This window comes from Ornithorhynchus anatinus, chromosome 7 (genome assembly GCF_004115215.2).
Source record: "Ornithorhynchus anatinus isolate Pmale09 chromosome 7, mOrnAna1.pri.v4, whole genome shotgun sequence".
NCBI lineage: Eukaryota > Metazoa > Chordata > Mammalia > Monotremata > Ornithorhynchidae > Ornithorhynchus > Ornithorhynchus anatinus.
In genome coordinates this window covers 53,922,557-53,945,545 of record NC_041734.1, presented here as the reverse complement: position 1 = coordinate 53,945,545, position 22,989 = coordinate 53,922,557, and the positions used below count along the sequence as shown (strand labels likewise).

At 41.3% G+C, this 22,989-nt stretch overlaps 1 protein-coding gene across 1 annotated transcript in view; it reads left to right on the top strand.

The window, feature by feature from the left end:
- Positions 1–17,514, top strand: part of IRS1 (insulin receptor substrate 1) — a 91,403-nt gene extending 73,889 nt beyond the window's left edge. The window contains exon 2 of the mRNA XM_029068906.2: positions 15,484–17,514. The gene's annotated coding sequence lies outside the window, so the exon portion shown is untranslated. The remainder of the gene's footprint in view (positions 1–15,483) is intronic.
- The last annotated feature ends 5,475 nt before the right edge of the window (positions 17,515–22,989 follow it).

Below are 22,989 nucleotides of genomic sequence, written 5' to 3'. Positions count from 1 at the left end.
TGATGAGTCCTAGGTTAAGACAGATCCGTGAGGTAGTAATGAATATTACTTGTCCATGACTGTTTCTTCCAGTCTTTGCATCACTAGAGAAAGCAAGCGTGGCTTAGGGGAAAAGAGCACGGGCTTGGAGTCAGATGTTGTAGGTTTGAATCCCAAGCTCTGCCACTTGTCAGCTCTGTGACTTTGGGCAAGTCACTAACTTCTCTGTGCCTCAGTCACCTCATCTGTAAAAGGGAAAGGCTGAGAGAGCCACGTGAGATAACCTGATAACCTTGTATCTACCCCAGCGCTTACAGTGCTTGGCACATAGTAAGTACTGAACCTATATCATCATTATTATTCATTCATTCAATTGTATTTATTGAGTGCTTACTATGTGGAGAGCACTGTACTAAGCGCTTGGAATGTACAATTTAGCAAGAGACAATCCCCCGCCCCAACAACAGGCTCACACTCTAAAAGGGGGAGACAGCAAAACAAAACAAGTAGTCAAGAATCAAGACCATCAAAATAGATAAATAGAATCATAGATAGATATATACAAATCATTAATAAAATAGAGTAATAATATAATATACACAAGTGCTGTGGGGGAGAGGAAGGGGGTAAGCAGAGGGAGAAGGTAGGGGGAATGGGGAGGGGAGGAGGGGCAAAGGCGAAGGAGATCTCTGGGAAGGCCTCCTGGAGGAGGTGAGCTCTTATCCCAAATATGCATGTTTCATTTTCTCCAACATGTTCTATCCAAGTAATAAAGTGAAAACACACATCCTAGGAGAACTGACTGTGTCAATTGTATTTATTGAGTGCTTACTATGTGGAGAGCACTGTACTAAGCGCTTGGAATGTACCAATTTAGCCAAGTAGACAATCCCCGCCCAACAAACAGGCTCACACTCTAAAAGGGGAGACAGCAAAACAAACAAGTAGTCCAAGAATCAAGACCATCAAAATAGATAAATAGAATCATAGATATATACAAATCATTAATAAATAGAGTTAATATAAATATACACAAGTGCTGTGGGAGGGGAAGGGGTAAAGCAGAGGGAGAGAGTAGGGGAATGGGAGGGGGAGGAGGGGCCAAAGGAGAAGGGAGATCTCTGGGAAGGCTCCTGGAGGAGGTGAGCTTCTTATCCAAATATGCATGTTTCATTTTCTCCAACATGTTCTATCCAAGTAATAAAGTGAAAACACGCATCCTAGGAGAACTGACTGTATTTTGAATAATGGGTATTTTGGAGGGGGGTTTTTCTTCCTAGTGGGGGAGAAATTTGTCTTTCATTGTCTTCCTGCTTATTGCCATTACTTGTAATGTTTAGGTTTTGGATACTTCAGAAATTGAAATTTTTGAAGACATTTCCGTGACGGCTCACAGATTTGGCAATTGTGATAATAATAATGAGTAATAATAGTGGTGGTATTTTATTAAGTGCTTACTATGTGCTGTGCACTGAACTAAGCACTGAGGTAGTTAAAAGATAATCAGATTGGACACAGTACCTTTCCCACATGGGACTCACAGTCAAAGAGGGAGAGATTACAGATATTTTATCCCTCTTTTACAGATTGAGGAAACTCAGACACTGGGAGGTTAAATGGGAGGTAAGAGAATAACTGTGGACTACTGAAAAGGGCAGGGTGCTGAGAACCAGAGGACCCGGGTTCTAGTTCCGCCTCTGCCCACTTGCCTGCTGTGTGTCCTTGGGCAAGTCATTTGATCAGTACAATTATTTAATGGATGTTACTGGGGCAGAGCACTGTACTAAGTGCTGTGCGAGAGCACAATGTATGCAGAGTTGGTAGATAAGTTCCCTTGCCCACAAGGAGCTCATGGTCTTGAGGGCGAGTCTTGTCTTATGCATCTGAGTCATTTCTGACCCATAGCGACACCACCAAACACATCTTTCCCAAACGCTTTCCGGCCTCCATCTGCAGTCGTTCTGGTAGTGGATCTGGAAGTGAGGTGGAGACAGACATTAAAATAAATTGCGACTAGGCACATAAGTGCCGTGGGGACGAGGATGAGGTGCATAAAGTGTATAAATTCAAGTGCAAGGGTGATGAAGAAGGGAGGAGAAATGAGGGCTTAGTGGGAAGACTTTTGGAGGGAGTCGTGATTTTAATAAAGCTTTGAAGGTGGGGGAAAGTTATTGTCTGTCAGATATGAAGGGAGAGGGAGTATTCCAAAGCCAGAGTTAAGTCATGAGCAAAGGGTTGGCAGTAAAATAGACTGGATTAAGTAACAGTTGAGGTAGGTTGGTGTCATAGGAGCAAAGTGAATGTGCTGGGTTGTAGTAGGAAATCAGTTGCAGTAAGATAGGAGAGGATAAGGTGATTTGAGTGCTTTAAAACCAATGGTAGGGAGTTTCTGTTTGATGTGGAGGTAGATGGGCAAGCAACTGGAGGTTTTTGAGAAATAGGGAGACTTGGACTGAATGTTTTTTTAGGAAAATGATCCAGGCAGCATAATGAAGTATAGGCTGGAGTAGGGGAGACAAGAGGTAGGGAAATCAGCAAGGAGGCTGTTGCACTAGTCAAGGCAGGATAGGAGAACTTACTTGGATCAAAGTAGCAGTGTGGAGAGGAAAGGACAGGTTTAGCAATGTTGTGAGGGTTGAACTGATAAGATTCGGTGACAGATTGAATCTGTGGGTTGAATGATGGATGAGTCACAACGTCTTCCCGGAATCTGCCCCTTCCCTCTCCATCCCAAAACTGCTACTACTCTGATACAAGCACTTAGAATTTCCCTCCTCAACTCATCTCGCTGACCACCCTGCCTCCTGTCGGTCCTGTCTCCAGTCTGTACTTCATTCTGCTGCCCCAGAATCATTTTTCTGAAAAATATAAGTGCCTATCTCCCCATTCCTCGTAAACGTGCAAGTGGTCGCCCATCTACGTCTGCTTCAACAAAAAACTTTCTACAATGACTTCAGGGACTGGATCATCTCTCTCCCTCCTATCTTACCTTGTGGATCTCTTAGTAAAACTCATCAGCACACCCTGCTCCTCTAATGCGAACTCTCTCTCTACAGTCTCATCTGTTCTATCCTATTGGTGACCCCTAGATCACATCCTTCCTTGGGCCTGGAACTCTTCCCTCTTCACAATGACAGTCCACCTCTCTCCCACCTTCAAACTCTCCTAAAATCAACATCTCCTCTGAAAGTCTTTCCCTCACTATGCTCTCATTTCTCTTATTATTCCTCCCCTCTTAATCAGCCCACACCCTTGACCATATATGTCTTAAGCACATACACAGTAAGCAGCATGGCCTAGTGGATAGAGCACAGGCCTGGGGAGTCAGAAGGACCTGGGTTCTAGTCCCAGCTCCACCACTAGTCATCTGTGTGACTTTGGGTAAGTCACTTCACTTCTCTGAGCCACAGTTACCTCATCGGTAAAATGGAATTAAGACTGTGAGCCCTGGGTGGGCAGGGACTGCTGACCTGATTAATTGTATCTACCCAGTGCTTTAGTAAAGTGCCCTGGAACATAATAAGGGACTTAACAGATACCATTAAAAAAAAGCTTCCTGTTGCTTCACCAATAGGAGATGGATCATTGATCTACCCATAATAAATAGCATGATTGTATTTTGGAAATCAACATCCCCAGGAATTCCTCAATCAGGAGTTGGTCTGGTCCTAGAGAAGAATTCCAGAGCACGTATGGGTACCCTGGCCTGGACCAGGATAAGACTTAAATTTCAGGTGGATCTAGGAGGCCCTTTGATAGTCTGTGAAGATTCCTTGAAGATGTTGATGATATTCCCATAGTGGGGAAAGAAGGGAATTATTTGCTGTGGCTGAGTATTTGCAGACACAAGATGCTGATTAAGAACACTCTTTCCAATAGGTGCTATTTAATTCCTTGTTCTATCTGTGAGAAGTTGAGGATTAATAGACACTGTTAATAGAATGAATAAAGGTAGGAGAGAAAAGAGAATATGTTTCTATAGGCATATATCTTTGGTCAGAACTTGGTTTATACTGGGAGACTCTATCTGTTGGCCTAGAATAAAAGGAAATGTTAATAACTTAAGAGATTTGTAGCTTTGTCTGCTCAAAAGAGCCAAGAGCTCCAAACTATGTATACATTATCAATGATTTTAGATTATCTTTTAGATTTTATTCGTGTTTCTACAGCTGAGAACAGTTAGAACGCATCTGGGAGCAATTTCACCTTTTCATAAAGTTAGTCATACAGTATTGGCTATATTACCCTCTTTACTTCCTTCAGATGAGAGTTTTTGTAAAATGCCCCATTCCACCCTGAAAATATTATTAACTCTGCTTTGGAACGTGGAAACAGTATGAGTAACTTACAGAATATCCATTTAAGCCTATTCATGAGAATTCTTTCACAAGGCATTATTTGCTTTAATGACTGTTACGTCAGCTGAAGACTGCAGAGGGCAAGGCCTAACCTTTTGGTTTCCTCTTTCAAAGCTATTCTGTAGACAGCATTAATTTTAAGAGTCACATAAAGCTATGCTAATGCTATCTGTTGTAATGTTTAATGTATCACCCCATGACATTCCTTAGGCAGACAGCGCTTTGCATGAAATTGTACGATGATGCTTGGTTTTGGGGTTTTTTTTTTAAGATATAAAGCAGGATGGGTGGGACAAACCCAGAATTGTTGTTCAGTAAATTGTTTAACAGCCTGATGGGGACACCCATCGGAGTTTGAACTACTCATTTACATAGCGGCTGGTAGCATATGGAACGTGTTACCCCAGGATGTTGTGCAGGCCAGAAGTCTTCAGGTTAAAGGAGGGTTTAGCTACATTAATGAAAGAGAGGTCTATAATGAGCTTTATTAGAGAGGCAGTTAGGCATGTACAAGGAGAAGTTGCAGATGTTAGAAGGTACTCTCTCAAGCACTTAGTACAATGCTCTGCACATAGTAAGCGCTCAATAAATACAATTCATTCAGTCATATTTATTAAGCGCTCACTCTGTGTAGAGCACTGTACTAAGTGTTTGGAAAGTACAATTCAGCAACAGACACGGTCCCTACCCACAATGGGCTCACAGTCTAGAAGGGGGGAGACAGGCAGCAAAACAAGTAGGCAGCTATCAATAGCATCAATATAAATAAATAAAATTATAGATATATACACATCATTAATATAAATAAATAGAATTATAAATATGTACATATATACACAATTGCTGAGGGAGGGCAGGGAGTAGAGCAAAAGGAGCGAGTTGGGACGATGGGGAGGGGGACGATTGATTGATTGATTCCATGTTAAACCTTAGAATGACTGCTCAGGAGAGTAACCATCACTGAGTCCCGTGCTTTTGGAGAGAGAATATGGGAGTGGATGGACCACTGGCCAGACCCCATAATGGCACTGCTGTGCTCATACATTCTTTCACCTTCATTTCCTGTCCTGGCTTTTCTTCTATTTTCTTCTTAAGATGGCTGCTTTTTTTCCTCGTCTAATCAGCCTTTTCCCTTTTTTTTTTTTAATGGTATTCTATAAGTGTTTACTATGAGCCAGGCACTGTATTAAGCGCTGGGGTAGATACAAGGTAATCAGGTTGGTCACAGTCCCAGGTGAGCCCCATTTTCTCAGAGGAGGTAGCTGGGGCAAAGAGAAACTAAGAGACTTGCCCAAGGTCACACAGCTGACAAGTGGTGGAGTGGGGATTAGAACCCAAGTCCTGACTTCCCGTCCCCTTTTATTCCAGTACCATCACCATCCATGGCTAAGGTCTCCACACCGGCATGAAGGTACTAGCGGGCAATAACCCAGGTAGTTCTGTCTCAAAAATAATTTTTGTCAAATAGCAGGACAATTTATATTTTTGACTTGAAATATCTGTATAGATGGTTGGTGAAAACCTATTCCAAGTGCTCATTCTTAGTGGTCAGTTTGGCATGGTTTTTTTTACCACAGCTATTTTTAAATAGAAATATTTTTGTAAAGTCTGTCAAAGAGCCTATACAATAAAGTAAAGCATGTTTTCTTTTTTTATTTTGCAAATGTAATTTTGTTAAAAAAAATTTCAAAGTTAAACATGAAATTTAAGGTAAGCAAACAAGACCCCCTGCATCTCCCTTAATTCTAGGTGTAATTAACCACGTAGTAATGAAACTCTTGGTGGACCAGAATTGTGACTACCAACTCAGTTGCTAGCTTTTAGTGCCCAGTAAGTGCTTACTAAATATCTTTGGGAGAAAAAAACAGGGATATCAAAATATGCCATCAAACTAAAACAAGGAAACAAGCAGGTATGTGAAAGGCACAGACCGAGAGCCTCTAAGTAATCTGAAGCCACTTTTAAATTCTGAAAGCACGTATAATTTTGGTAGCTACAACTGGACTCTGGTTAGATTCTTGCCAACTGTAAAGAGCAGTGACATGCCTAAAAGAGGTTTTGAAAGTGTAAGACCCAGCTACTTCTCGATGGATTGGATTTGGGTCTTCCTTGCTATATAACCATAAATGAGGACCCAAATCAGCTTTCCTGTTATTTAGGACTATTAAAGGAAAATATGGATTTAGGAACTCCAGGCAGGATCCAATTGAGAGATCCATGTAGGCTCCTGTAAGTGTGAATGAGCCAAAACTCCCAAACCAGGCAAAATCAAAGTTGGAATTTAATTAGTGAATGGGGAAAGGTTGCAACACACAGTGCTAAAGTCAAGGTTTGTAAGGTAGTCTTCTCAATCACTGAGGCTTAAATCTGTCATGGCCAAGTGGAGGATTTGATTAGGCAAAGTCAGATGGTTACCTGGGAATTTTGCTTGGGAAAAAACTGGGAAATGGGAAAGAGATAGCCCCCAAATTAAGGTAATGACCAAATTAACCTACTTTAGAGAGGAATATATTGCTGCATGAAAATCCAATCTGGCTGAATCTCGGAGATAGGAGGCAGTAGGGTAGCCAGCCACCAACTTCAGTTGCTACTTCCCATCACCATACTGTGAAGAGAGCTCAACTCTGCCCACTTCCCCTTGTTGGCTGAGAGGCAGTCCCCTCCCAGAATATTCCAAACAACTCAGGCTTGTTAGGGGTGGGTTCTGATTCTATTATCAGATCTGTAACCTTGCTAACAGTAGTTAGCTTTGTTATTTCTTTTTTACATGGGGGCAGTGGTAACATTCTTGAAATCCTGTGGCATTTCCTAAGTATTTAGTATGTTGACATCTGATATCTAAGCAGTCGATCCCCTCCTTGCTTATAAACATTGGCTTTTTGGCCACCAGATTAGAAGCTTTACCAGTCTTTATGGCTCAAGCTGATAGGATGACTTCAAAAGTTGGAAGAAATCCTTGTACACCCATGGAGACAAGTTCTAACTCCTTAATATGGCCTCATTTTCAATGGAAGGTTTGTTAAGATCATTGAATCTATCCGTGGACATTTATAAGCCTTTATAAAAAATTGCTTAAGATGAAAGAATCTCAAATTAAATGTAAATTTCTTTCTATTTCTCTCTTGCCAACTTCTTAGAGGAAAAGATATGCATTAGGGGTCTGCAAAGGGGAGCCCGGTTTATAATAGGCTTTGCTCATAAGAAACCATGGTTTAGCTAACTCTATGCAATCCGCTGTCTCCCTCCTATCTTACCTCGATGATCTCCCTCTACCACCACCTCATCCACTTGCCTCCTTTAACCCTAATCTGTTTACTGTACTTTCATCTCATCTATCTCATTGCAGGCCCCTTTGCCCATATCTTACCTCTCTGCTTACATTCAAGAAGCCACCTGCCTCCCCACCTTCAAAGCCCTTCTAAGATCACGCCATTTCCCAATGACCTTCCCAGATTAAACCATCCTTTCCCTTATTCCCCATGTACTCTGATCTGTATCCTTTAAACACTTGATGTTCACCCCATCTCACTCCCAACCCTTTTGTACATATCTATTTCCCCTATCTGTAATTTGTTTTAGTGCCTTGTCACCAGCTAGACTAAGCTCCTTGAAGGCAGGGATCATGTCTTCAATTCCATTGTCTAGTACAGTGTTTGGCAGACAGTAAGCGTTCCATAAATACCATTGTTTGATTAACCGATTGATAAGTAACATATAACCATGCCAGCCAAATAACCAATAACCTTGTGGAAAGGCAAACATCACCAGCTGGATCCTAAATTTGTCTTATCTGCATGTATCACGTAACAGATGTTGAGCAGAGACCACTTGTCAGAGATACATTGTAGTAACGTTTAAAGATACTTATTTGGTTCAGTACATTTGTCTTGCATTACCAAATTCTTCCATAAAGCCAACCACAAACCATATTGTTGGGGACTCCAGTTTAATCTTGTGGTAAGTAGGAAATAGATTAAACACAGGTTTTCCCTTTTCTCAGGCTGCCAACAGTGATGTCAGTCATGTTAATGATCCTTACCTCAGCTCACTGTAGTCCCGGCACCCTCTCTTAAAACACTTGTCTTGTAAGCTGTTTTTTTATATGTTGTTAAGGAAACACTGACCCTTGTTGATAAGAAACAATGGGGTATCCCAGACAATGCCGGAGTGGCAGAATAAAGACCGTTCCCCTTTGAAGCAGTGTTTAATAGGACTCCAGGGAGAGGCAAATAATATAAAAATCCATTTACTGTATAACAAGAAAAGTGAAATACAACAGCTTAAAATATGGGAATAATTTGGATCGAGCACCCTTTACCTACTTAGTCAGCATTTTAAAGCCTGAAAGTTTAGGCCTGATTCTTGAACCATAATCTCTACGGTTCTGGAAATTATGAAAAACTTATGTTAAGTGGGTAGTGTAAAAGTCAGACAAGGAAAAAGCTGAAGTAGAACTTATTGATGAAATACTCTAATGAACGCCGAACAAACATTTGCTTTTACCGTCGTGTACTTTTAACAAGGGTAGAGAGAATCCTGGGCATTTGCCAGATTGTACAATACTTTACTAATACACATAATAGTTTTAGTTTATATCCTATTAAAAAGACATCCTCTCATTTGCCCAGGTGGGCAAATGGGAATCTAATCCAAGGGGATTGCAGCAAACCTAACAAAGGAGAGGGAAATAATAAGGTTGAAAAGGTATACTAGAGCCCTGCCCACACCTTCCATGCCAAGAGAAACAGTCCTTGCCAGGCTGATTTTTCTTATGGCACATGTTATGGCTAGGCCTATGTCAGTGTGCTTTCACCAAGTTATTGGTGAAAACTGATTCCGGATGAACTGTTATTTCTTTTCTAGAATATTTGGTCCAAGTTCCATTTGGGAAGGAGACGTGTCTTGGGCTTCTGTAGTACTTTCCCAAGCACGTCTGTGGATGCTCGGTCAATGTCATTATTCATTCACCCATTCATTCATTCAGTTGTATTTATTGAGCACTTACTGTGTGCAAAGCTCTGTCATTACTGCAGTAGTTCCAGTATCAATCAGTCAATCATCTTTATTGAGCGCTTACTGTGTGCAGAGCACTGTACTAAGTGCATGGGAGAGTACAATGTAGCAGAGTTGGTAAACACATTCCCTGCCCACAACGAACTCACAGTTTAAAGATCTCGCAATCTAGCAATAGATTCTTTTGGAGGATTCTCTTGATGTCTAAAGATGTGCAATTTACTTAAATGCATGATTTGATTCTGTCGTTTCTGATAATTACTGAACTAAATGCCTAATTGTATTTATGAATTTAGCAGTTCCTCAGTAACACCTCTGCAGTTCCTTTTGTATTCTTCCACCACTTTTAACCTCCCAATAAAGCTAATTGGAGAGTCTATAGTTTCTGTGTAATTTCTCCTTAATGGACTGGTCACATAATAATTGTGTTTGTAAAGTGCTTACTGTTTGCCAAGCACTGCACGATGCACTGGGGAAGAAACAAGATAAATCAGGTCAGACATGGTCCCTGTCCCATGTGGGACTCCCAGTCTAAGCTAGCTAGGAGGGAGGACAGGGATTGAATCCTCATTTTACAGATGAGCAAAACTCAGGCATGGAAAAATTAAGCGATTCAGCCAAGGTAACACTGCACGCAAGTGGCCGAGCCAGGATTAGAACCCAGGTTTTCCGACTCCAAGGTCCCTGCCCTTTCAAGGAGCTGAACCATTTTATGACCCTACTTCTTAGTCCCCAAAACTTGTCTGGGCTTATCAGAAGTTTTGTCCCATTCTTTGGAAATTCCATGAAGGGGTCAGTCTTGCTAGATGGTCTTTCCTTAGGACAAAAAGGGATCAGGAAAGAAATGGCCTTTCCCCTGTTGGTGGTTACATCTGAATTTTCTTCCTCAGCAGTACAAGAACTGAAAGATTTGGCTAGCGGCCTGGTTATGTTTCACCCTCTCCCACCTAAATGACTTGGAGCAGGCCAAGGTGTCATTTCAGCAGTCCCATTAATACACAGACTCTGCTAGAGAGTCACCCTTCATCATCAGAGTCAGAGTGGTCTAGTAGTTGCCCAACTTCAGCCTGCCAGGAAATGTATTCCTTTCATACCACCTACTGAAATGTTTTCAACCTTTCTGCCTAAAGGGAAAAATACTTTTAGCCGACCTTTAACATGTTTTTTTAGCTTGGTGATATATAAGCTCCTCGTGGGCAGGAAATGTTTCTACCAACTCTGTTATATTGTACCCTTCCAAGGCTTAATACAGTAATCTGCACACAGTAAGGGCTCAATAAATAGGATGGATTGATTGATTTTTTTTCTCTGTATCTTAATAGAATTGCTTAGGTGGCCCTCTTAGCCAGGGAGAAGATATCAATAACAAATTGGTCACTGCCGTGAGTCCTTAAATGGGATTGTCCATTTTCTTTCATTTCCTTGGGCATGAGGAAAAGGACCCGAAAATAAAAGTGGTATCTGGTGTGGGGGATCCTTAGAGGGCTGGAGTATCTTTTTTCTACTTACTTAATGGCTCATTTCCCCCTCTAACAAACATACACAATGGTACCACTTCACAGTGGGCCTAAACTGACAGACAAGTTGCTTTTAAGGCTTGTGTGCCAGATTCAGGCCCTTTTTGGAATGCAGCATTTTTGCTCGCTTCCTTTTGAAATGCTGTTTTAACTTTAGTACACACATCCCCAAAAACCATATATGGACTCTGCGAGGTGAGGTGGGCAATGAAAATGCCATCTCTGAAGTGATTTACGTAGAAGCAACTCTTCTAAATCAATGTCCCAAAGACTAAAATCCATAATTGGAGGATTGAGTTCGGCTGAATAAGCACAATAGGAATGGACTCTGATGAAATTTTAATTTTATATGTCAAAATTGTTGCCGTTTCTCCTTCTCTCTCACTCCCATGTCTCCTGGCATTTAAAGGGAAAAATAGATCCCTTTTTTGCAAATAGTTGGTGTGTTTCTCTCATGTGATGCAATTTTGAAGTGGAGGTGCTAAGCAGTATATCTGCAATTAGCAGGATTACAAGAAACTATCACTCGTTTTTTTTCTAAACATAAATTTTTATCAAAGGGCTTTATAATATGAAACTGTGTATAGTAACTTTTCTGGTATCTTTTTTCTTCTTTCCTTTAATCCCTTTATCTGAACAAGCCCCTGCCGACTAGGTCTAGATCACCCCCTCCATCTGATTAGGAATGATCTCTGACCCCTACTTAGAGTGTAAACTCCAGATGAGCATGAAATGTTTTATTATTAATAATAATAATAATTGTGATATTTGTTAAGCACTTACTATGTGCCAGGCACTGTACTAAGTGCTGGGATGGGTACAAGCCAATAGGGTTGGCCACAGTCCCTATCCCACATGGGGCTCACAGTCTTAATCCCCATTTTATAGATGAGATAACGGAGGCACAGAGGAGTGAAGTGACTTGCACAAGGTCACACAGTAGACAAGTGGCAGAGTCGGGATTAGAACCCAGGTCCTTCTGACTCCCAAGCCTGTTTTGTATCCACTGGACCATACTGTTTCTATACTTCCTAGGCATGTAGTACAGTGCTTTGCACCCAGTGGGAGCTCAGCAAATGCTATGACTGCTATTAACACTCTCCATCAGAGATTGTCCAGTGATCTTAAAATGGCCTTATTAAAAGTAAAGGAGCATCTTTCTTAAACTAGAATTGTCCTCTTAAAAAACAAACCAATGTGGTGATATGGTAATGTTAGGACAAAATTTTCCACCATGAGACTTCGACAGGTATAACATATATCTGAGTTCTCTACCTATCACTGGAGGCTGTAAGTGGAAATATTAATTTTAGCAACCTCTTTGTAAGTGGAATTTTTGTGGCATTTTTTCTAGGGAAATATTTCACATTTTTGTGTGTTATGGGAAAATACTGTATTCACTGCTCCCTGTATTTTTAGGTTGTTTTCCCAAGTCACAGACATTTCTTAGCATAGAACCTTGCAACACTTACAAAGACCTGCTTTCGTAAAGTTATATAGTATGATAGCTTATATGTGAGTGTGCCCATTTGCACACACACACTCCTAATAATTAATTAAGTGCTTACAATGTACACTATACTGAGCTCTGGGATAGATACAAAGTAAACTGGCTCGAACGCAGACCATGCCTCACATGGGACTCAGTCTAAGTAGGAGGGAAATATTACAGAGGAGGAAACTGAAACCCCAAAAAGTTAAGTGATTTGCCCAAGGTCACACAGCAGGCAAGTGTTGGGGTTGGAATTAGAATCCAGGTCCTCTGACTCCCAAGCCTGTGCTCTTTCCACTAGGTAATGCTGCTTCCTCATATGGGCAACTTGGCTAACACTCACATTATCTCTCTATCGCTCTCTCTCACACACACACACATCACACACACACACACACACACACACACACACACACACACACCCCTTGCTCCTTTTCTCTCCCTCTTGAGGACTGGAATTCTTTTTCATTCATTCAGTTGTATTTTATTGAGCACTTCCTGTGTGCAAAGCACTGTACTAAGCGCTTGGAAGTATAATACAGCAATATTTTCCAAACATTACTTCTGCCTCCACTAGCTGGTATCGACTTAACCTTTTCTTCTCTGTTTTGGATGTTTTCTGGAATCTTGCATTGAAGACCTGTAGGAGAGCAACAGCTATAGGTAGCAGTGATGATAATCCAAGCCAAAATTGACAACTTTATAATTGAATTGTGACCATTTAGACAGACCCTAAATCTATAGAGCTGATAGATGGCTCTATAAGGATGCTCTGTTTTAGGGCAGGGGAGTCAGAGTGTTTGCCCCAAGCCCTACTGTCTAGAGGCCCCCATCCTTCCCAGCAAGTAGGACTCTGAGGGGCAGCAGGGAAGGAAAGACGAAGAGCAAAGGGGGGACGCAGCCTGCAGCCATTCCGACTGACCCCCATCAACCTCTCGGTAACGGCTCTCCAGAGCTCCTCCTCCAGGCTGGGCAGGGCTGCCTGGCTAAATCTGGGACTGCAAGCTGGCTAACGAATGTAAGCTCGTTGTGGAGAGGGAACGTGTCTGTTTATTGTTCTTTGTACTCTCCCAAGTGCTTAATACAATCCCCTGCACACAGAAAGCACTCAATAAATATAATTGACTGACTTTACCGAAGGGGCAAGAAGCAGGGGTGTCACTCGTCGGGGAGGACCAGTAGGTAGGAAGAGATTTCAGGTTAGCCCTTTTTTAAAAAAATAGTATTTGTTAAGTGCTTACTGTGTGCCAGGCACTACTAAGCGCTGGAGTAGATACAAGTTAATCAGGTTGGACACAGTCGCTGTCTTAATCCCCGTTTTACAGATGAGATAACTGAGGCACAGAGAAGTGAAGTGACTTGCTCAAGGTCACAGAGCAGGCAAGTGGCAGAGCTGGGATTAGAACCCAGGTCCTTTAGACTCCCAGACCTATTCGCTATCCACTATGCCCCACTGCTTCTCACTCCACTCTTTAATCCTCCACTGTCAAATGCTCCAGCCCCTCACCCCCTTACTGATTATAGTGTTTCTAGGTATGGTAATGTATAAGTGGCCTGGAGAATCAGAAGATCAGTATGGTTTTTCCTGAAAAGTATACCAACACATGGCTAGGATTGCAGTGTCAGCCACACCATCTTCAAAAGCGAAGGGCAGCTCACTTCACAAGTCTTCATTCTGTCCGCCTGAGTTTGAATAGTGTCTCAGAGCAAGAGATTTTGACATATTTGATGCCACTGAATATTTTCCCTTCTCCCATCCTTTTCCCATTACAGGTTGGAGCACGTGACCATACTATCGGGTACACTTTGTTCCCATTCTAAGCTATTCATTCAGCTGTTTTGGATAAGAGCCAGCTATGAAACGAAAAGCAAACCATCACACTTCACTCCTTCCCAGTTTAAATTAGGCCATTTCTTTGTTTGTCGCTAGTCCTTTAATAAAGTATGGTATTACTATCTAATTTTAGGTCCATGGCTGTGAAACTATAATCTGTATATAGATATTCTGGTAGGAACATTCCAGTAGATTGCAATGTGTGTTCCGAAGAAAATAGAAAGTAAATAAGAGATCTGTGAGATAATTCCCCAGGGAGTTTCACAGCATACCACACATCATTTGCAGGGATAGGCTTTCCTTTCACTTCAAGGACCACACAAAGTAAATCCTGTTTTGGGGGCAATTACTAGGCACAGGACAGATGGCTTTTTCAGTTTTGAACTTCAGTGTCCCTTTATTTGTAAGTGGAAAAACATACTGTTTGCTTATCTTTTAGGATCTTAGTTAATATGGAAAATATATAGAACTCTTCATTTATAACTCTGCATCCTAATTTCATAAGTTCCATAGGGCTTGAAAACCAGCATATATAAAGTATGTCTTTTAAGCTTAGTCAATCTTCCTGCAAGTCATTTTTTAAACTGTTGTTTTTTACTGTCATAACATCATGCCCAAAAGGACTGTTCCATTCCTTCCTAGATGCTTTTCTTGATTCCGGGCCTAACGTATTGGGTTTGTTGTGAACGTATAAAAGAGAATGCATATTTGCTGCCACAGATGGGCCAAAGCAGGAATTTATGGGTGGGGAAGAAGGATGTGTGTGCGTTACTGCAAATGTCCTTTTGGTAGAATGGGAAACTATAATGGTTGTCTTTAACATCCAACTCTCTTTAATCGAAAGGCAGTCTAAGATGTTCTCAATTGTGGATATCTACCTTGGAACTTCCATGGAACCTGACTTTGACCTAGTTTCCTTCTTATTCATATGCCACTGAACTCTCAGTTTGCCTGGATTTCCGTCGCCCATTCACCTCTCCCAAAATTCTGTACCAAGCCAAGCTGCTTTTACCATATATCCTTCTGCGATGTTGCCTCAAGAAATAACCTTTAGGACTAAAACGGATGCGTGATAGTGATCAATTCATCTATTCTAACTTTGCAAGTTTTCGTTAATGATTGTTTTAGATGCTAGTTTTTTTAAATGAGTGAGCTAAACCAACCGCATATGAGTACCTAGATGACTGCCGCCTTTCCCCTCCCATCTTCAAAAAAAAAAAAAAAGCCAGTAGTTGCATTCCATTCAAAATGCTCCAATGGTAATTTTCTCTCTTTTTTTTTCCATTTCAGAATGATGACCTATACAACCTCAGCAAATCCTTCTTTAACTCATGGGTATCCGGACTCTAAAAGCTTCATATCTATATCACAACTAGGACCTCAGATCCTCTTCCTCAATAGATGGTACGATACATCCAGTTTAGTTTGTTTACTTTACACAAACCTCAGGAGTTAGTTGACTGAACCGCACATTCTCTATTGTACCAAGCAAAAAAGCACTGTGACAAACCAGGACGTAGAGTCTGCCTAACTTCATCCTCAAAATCATACAAGGACTTTAGCTGGCCACGATGAACTGATGTGCACACCACTATATCATGTGAGAATGGGTTTACTACTAGCACATTTACACAATACATTAAATTTCATTTGCTGCTGAAAACCTGACAAATCAGTGTAAATTATTCCGTACAAAACTTTTAATGTGGGTTGAAGAGTATTAAATATTTAACATAGGTTTTGATTTATACATGTAATTTTTTAATTAAAAGGTAACTTTTTTCCTACAACACATCTTTTTTTTGGATGTGGAACTGAGGTATACTATGATCTGTTGTAAACAGAGTGGGAAAACTGCTTAAAACAAGGCTAATAAGAATAGAGTAGGGTACTATTCTTGTTTTAAGATTATAATTCAGAAAATAATATAATATAAATCACAGGCCTTCAAATGGCCTTCGATTGTACAGTTATATTTACTGATACCGTTTCTTGTAATATAACCCCGATGTGGAGCTGAATTCCTTACAAAAGATAATAAATTTTGTACTTCTCCTGTAAGACAATAGGCTGTGTCAACCAAACAGAAGACAAATTTACTGTATTTGGTATTTGCAAGTTTCAGCTCAAACTCATCAATTGCACAAAAAAAATGAGAAAAAATCAAAGTCTTCCGCTGTATATATTGTAAAAAAAAAAAAAAAAAGCATTTGGGTGAATCCTTCAAATCAAAACTCTCCTTGGAATGAACAATTGTGGGTGTTTGTAAATTCTGGAAATCTCTTTCTATGGTAATAAACTAGATACTGTTTATCTTTTTTTCTTCCCCTTTTGTAAGTTGTCTATCCCTTTTCCTCTAATCTTTCAGTGCACACAAATATTTTATTCCTGTTTTGTCTTGAGAATGGTGAGGCAAGTAAGTGCTTGCTGTATTGAAATTAAAATTCCAGAGAGGGTATTACTACAACTAGGAGAACTCATCTCACTCTACTTAAAAGAAAAAAAAACAAAAAAAAACCCTTATCTCGTGTTTTCTGAGAACTTTGGGTGTAAAGTCTTTAAAAGAATGTAATTGACCCATTACGCTTATAGAGCCCTGGCCTGTTGACGATTATTTAATAAAACACAGGTATATAGAGCACTTAAAGGGAAAATAGCGTACCATGTACACATCGTATCAGTGGAGAAAAACAGAGTTCTATCCTTTTCCTGTTTGAGAGGGTGGTGTATCTTGGGATTTTTCTTTGAGAAAGAATAAATTGTATTGAACATGTCTTTCAAGAAATAATATTGCCTGCAGATCTTTTTGTTTTAATCAGTGAACGTTCTGATGGTTTAACTTCAATAGTCTACCCGGCACTAATCTCCTCTGGTTTTCTCCACACACCCTGCTCTGCAAAAACAGAAAAACTGCAGGGGATGGAGTTAAATTGAGACTCCTCATCCTCTATGAGGGCTGTGCTACTGTTGACTAAACCTAATGGCACGTATCTCTCCGCCATTTACCTTGTACATATCTCAAGCATCAGCACAATATTTTACATGTTCTGCAAAGAATACGTGTCTAGCCATAAGCATCCATTGAACTTTTTCCAAAGGACTTGTGGACACACTTATTGGTTTTAGTATAGAATGCTATTTTCATAAATATATTTTTGATAAAAACCTGGCCTTTAAAGACCTTTGCCTTTCATATAATTTGAGGTTTCCTAGCCAAATGGATTTACCCTCTGTTTTTTTCTTGGTTTTGACTCATCCTTTATTCCTCCAAGATTTCCTGAGTTCTTATCAAATAAATGACCATAATCAGCACACCTGCTTCCCATCATACTGCTTATTTCTTTCTAAAGAACCCATTACTCTTTCAGGTATGTATTTTACGGACATTTATCCCTCCAGGGAAAATTGACAAGGACACATTTGGCTAAGGGGGAAGAACTTAGGGGAGAAGAGAATTCTTCCCTAGACTTGGATGTCATTGGAGGTTCGAGTGACCAATGTTAAGAGAGAAGACTGTCCTTTTCTAGCCCTTAAGTTGTGATGATGATGGTATTTCTTAGGTTCCTTACTATGGGCCAAGCACTGTACTAAATCCATAGAGTTGTACAAAGTAGTCAGATTGGACACAGTCCCTGTTCCATACAGAGTTCACAGACTAAAAGGTGAAGAATGGTTATTTATTCCCATTGTACAGACTGGGAAAGTGAGGCACAGAGAGGTTAAGTGACTCACTGGAGGTCACACAGCAGGCAGTGGTGGAGTTGGAACTAGAACTTGGAATCTCCTGACTCCCAAACCCAATATAGTCCCTCTAGTTCAGACTGCCTCCCCAAACCGCTCAGGTCTTTCCTGACCCTGGGTTCATGAACATCCACTGGAGGGCTTGCTGGCTGTTGATTTTGGTCCAATATTCTGTATAAGCACCAAAGCACCCTTCCATTAATTTGCAGTCTAATGGGACTGGCGTAAAGAGAGCAAGTGAGAAACAATGTGGCCTTAGTGAGAACCTGTTCTAATCTCGGCTCCGCCAATTTGTGTCCTGTGTGACCTTGGGCAACGTCTCTTAACTTTCCTGGGCCTCAGTTAACCCTCATCTGTAAAATGGGGAATTAAGACCATGAGCCCCATCTAAGGACATGGACTCCTGTCCAACACTGTTTATTCTAGTATCTACCTCAGCACTTAGTAGAGTACCTGGCACATAGTATGCCCTTAACAAATACCATTTATTAAAAACAGTTATGCGGTCCGTCTGAATTTGATAAGGTATAGTTGTGCGATTTGAGAAAAAACACAGAGTACGGTTAACTGGATAACTGTCAAGTGCTCTGTGCTGCGTGGCCAAGATCAAACCAAAAGAAACAATCAAAAACATAAAAGCTAATCAGCAGCTAAAATTTGGAAATCTTAGTCATCCGTCCTTGATGTCAAACTGCAGGTTCTTCCTTAATGGATCCAAATTTCATAGAGCCCTGTTTTAAATATCCTGCGTCCGAAGGACAAGTATGTATTTCACTATGATGGTAAAAACATTCTGGGAGAAAGGTCATCTTATCTTTAAGCTAATGTCAGTATTAGGATAAAGATGAATTAGGTGAGGCTGTATTTCTGGCTATTTCCTTGATATCTCTCTTAAAAGATCAGTGTACCTTGAATACAATATGTATTTATTGTTAAGTTTCTAAGGAAATAAAATAGCATTAAAATGAAAGGCAAGTTTCTTAGCCTTTATCTCCTGGGCTTTTATGCTTGTAAATCCCCTATTTTGCCTTTTTAAATTTGAGCCTTTGTGAAGTGCAACTTACTATATTAAAGTTTGGAGCTTCTTTAAGGAATGTGTTAAAGCTTTGTCCTTTCATTACGCTTGTCTGAACTGATCACATTCATGTTTATTATTAATAATTATTATTATTAAAAATGGTATTCTTTAAGCACTTTGTGCCAAGCACTGTAGTAAATCCTCGGGCAGAAACAACATAATCAAGTTGGACACAGTCCCTGTCCCACAGGGAACTCAGCAGTCTGAGTAGGAGGAAGAACAGGAATCGAATTCCCATTTTACATTTGAGGCACTGAGGCACAGAGAAGTGGCTTGCCCAAGATCACACACACACCCACACACACACATACACATCAGGCAAATGGCATAGCTGGGATTAGAATCCAGGTCCTCTGACCCTCCAGGCCCTTTCTCTTTCCACAAGGCCACGCTGGTTCTCTTTGTTGTCAATTTGAAGAAGGATACTTCATTTATCACAGGTGGAAAGATAAGTGGTGTTCACTGTCTAAATGAAAACTCTTCAGAACTGGGATAAACTGTAGGTGTTCAAATTATTCGGGGCAGCACCAATGCCATCACTTCAAAGAAAGACAGGTTTGGCTGCTGGTTGTAAATGAGCTTCTCCAATGAGGTGTTCCAGGAGCACCTTACTCCATAGCAGTTGAGTCGTAGGTTCCTAGAGATTCTGCCCCTGTGGGAGGGTGTGCAGCTAGCGTGCATAAAAGCCAAACATTAAAAAAAAGGATCTTCCCAGTGAATTGAAGGAGATTAGGCCTGCGTAAGGCTGGTTAATGACATAATGCTGCAAGCCCCTGCTGGAAGTCAGGTTGGTGTGCTGTCATAGTCACTTATGAAACTCGAATGGAAAGAGCCTGGGATTTTCTGGGATTGGGTGGTTTTGTTTATAGGAAAGCAACGTATGAATAGGGTAGTTAATATTCCCTTTCAGCATACTCCCTCGAGGCAAAGGCCTAGGACATTGGAGAAAGGCAAAGCTGCACGTATTGTGGGTATCTGTCAAGCACAGGCTTGCTCAGCTACTTCCACCCCATGGGTCGTGAGGAACTTCAGAAACATTATCTTTCTGTATGCAAATACTACTGGGGTACTATTATTCCGGTACATTAGGAGAAGGAATGGCTTCAACTGGATATAGCCACTTTAAGGGATTACTGGAGTCAAGCTGTGTCTGTTACTGACATGGCATAGATGACATGGAGCCATCTATACATCCCACATCTTGGACCCGGTTTTTTGTCATTTAAAAGTAGTAAATGTTCATTTTCCAAATGTTAACACACTCAGCAGATGAAAGAGAAAATTCAGAAGTAGAAAGAAAAACACCTATGGAATGGATAACTTTTAGAACTGTTTTTCATTATGATATTTAATGCTGTACTATAGGCACATAAATTTGGCTTTCAGTGCACTTTTTACCTTCAGCTGCAATTTTAACTAAAAGGCACAATTTGTCTTCTTTCCTAGTCCTAATTGGAATGTCTTTAGGATTCACAGAATCAAGTGCAAAAAAATGTTCACTGATACTGTTGTGATTAATACTGGATTGAAGAAGCAGCAGATAGAGCACAGGTCTGGGAGTCAGAAGGGCCTGGGTTCTAAATCCAGCTCCATCACTTGGCTGCTATGTGACCTTGGGCAAGTCAGTTCACTTCTTTGGGCCTCAGTTACCTTATCTGTAAAGTGGGGATTAAGACTGTGAGTCCCATGTGGGTCAGGGACAGTGTCCAACCCGATTGCTTTCTATCTATCCCAGTGCTTAGTACAGTGCCTGGCACATAACAAATGGGATGAAAAAATGGTGGAAACGTGTAGGACTATATCATTTTATTGACGATAGTGCTCCTTCAGTGCTATTTAATCCCTGTACAAAAAAGACCAATGAGTGGTCTTTACAACCAAAGCATAGCCTATATTTGATAGTCATACACATTCACCCGCAGATGCTTATATAAGCAATATGAAATAGACATCGGGTCATCAAATGCTTTTTCTTTAGAAAATTTGGCTTTATGATTTTTGGAATCGGTTTGAGTTTTGATTTTTTTCTTTTTTTCGATGTTAGAGATTTGATCTATTTTCAAATGGCTGTAGGTTTCTAAAGCCCTACCCAAAGAAAACTGTAATTAAACTCTCTCAATATTGGTGAGCCATAATATCTTTGATTATAGCCTGTAGAGTAAAATGACTAGCCAAACCTGCCTCAGAACCTACGTCCATTTTTCAGAGCAGGTGGGGAGCACTCCTTGTATGACAAATGCTAAAAATGCTGAACGGAGCTGTATAGAATTGGTTTCCTCCCCTTTTACTGGAACTTCACAGAGTATGAAGGGGTCACAGAGAGGGCAGGCCTAGGTATTTCTGTCTTTGCTGGAACAGTTCTTAAGCCTCCATTACCAAGGCAACACTTGCCTCAGCCCCTCTGTGTCCCACTCAGGGAGACCGGAGTTGCAGTGCTCAGCACCGAAGGTTGTCACAGATGGTAGGATCACTCAGTAGCACAACCTCACGCCCCCTCCCCACCCCCACCCATCCCAATGTTAACCTGATTAGTCCAGGATACCTCCCACCCTTCCTTATCACCCTGATCCTCATCACTTCCTAGAGGAACTGCCCATCTTGATCAGGGGTTCATGAGATGGGAATATAGAGAAGCAGCATGGCCTAGTGCATAGAGCACAGGCCTGGGAGTCAGAGTTAGGAAAACCCAGATTCTATTCCCGGCTCCACCACTTGTCTGCTTTGTGATTTTGGGCAAGTTGCTTCACTTCTTTGTGCTTCAATTACCTCATATCTAAAATGGGGATGAAGTCTGTCACCCCATGTGGGACAGGGACTGTGTCCAACCTGATTAGCTTGTATCTACCCCAGTGCTAGAACGATGCTTGACACGTAATAAGTGCTTAACAAATACCATCATTATTACTACTATTATTATAAACAAGATTGCTCTCCCCTAGCAACCCCCAACCCAAACGCACATGCTCATACCTCAGCCCCCTAGCCACTCAAACTCACACCTCTCCTCCCTTCCCCAACCACACAGTCCCAGCATCTCCTGGACAGAAGCGAAGATTAGAAACCTGCCACCACCTCCGCCATCCCTCCCTCCTCTAGTCCGTCAGACAATGACTCTCCCCCACTTCAAAGACTTATTGAGGACACATCTCCTCCAAGACCCCTTCCCTAAGCCCCCTTGCCTCTTCTCCCACTCCCTTCTGCGCCACCCTGACTTGCTCCCGTTGTTCATGCCCCCAACCCCCCAGCCCCACAGCACTTATGTACACATATGTCATTTATTTATTTATGTTAATGTCTTTCTCCCTGCCTCTAGACTGTAAGATCATTGTGGGCAGGGAATGTGAATGTGTTTGTTTATTGTTGTATCGTACTCTCCCAAACAGTACAGGGCTCTGCTCACAGTAAGTGTTTAGTAAATACCATTGAATGAATGAATGAATGACTATATTAATAATGATGGCATTTGTTAAGCGTTTACTATGTGCAAAGGACCGTTCTAAGCACTGGGGTAGATACAGGATAATCAGGTTGTCCCATGTGAGGCTCACAATCTACATCCCCATTTTACAGATGAGGGAACTGAGGCACAGAGAAGTGAAGTGACTTGCCCACAGTCACACAGCTGACAAGGGGCGGAGGCGAGATTCAAACCCATGACCTCTGACTCCCCAGGCCGGGGTCTCTCCACTGAGCCACGCTGCTTCTAGCTGAACTATTAGCTGAAGGATAAGATGGTGGTAGTCACAAAAGTCCCACCTTCTCCCGCGACTGCCCTGGTCCTTCCTGCACTCTGGTAGGGCAGGAACCTTGGAGAATTGGTTAAAGTGAAGGTAGCAGCAGGGACGGGTTCTAACTTTCATTTGCTCCATTTGCTGTAATGCATTCCTTGTTGGCACCCAGAGCTCTCCCCTCTGCAGGCACCCAGCGAGAAATGGATCGGTGCCAATGTTGAGAAAGAATGAAAGCCGTAGCCATTG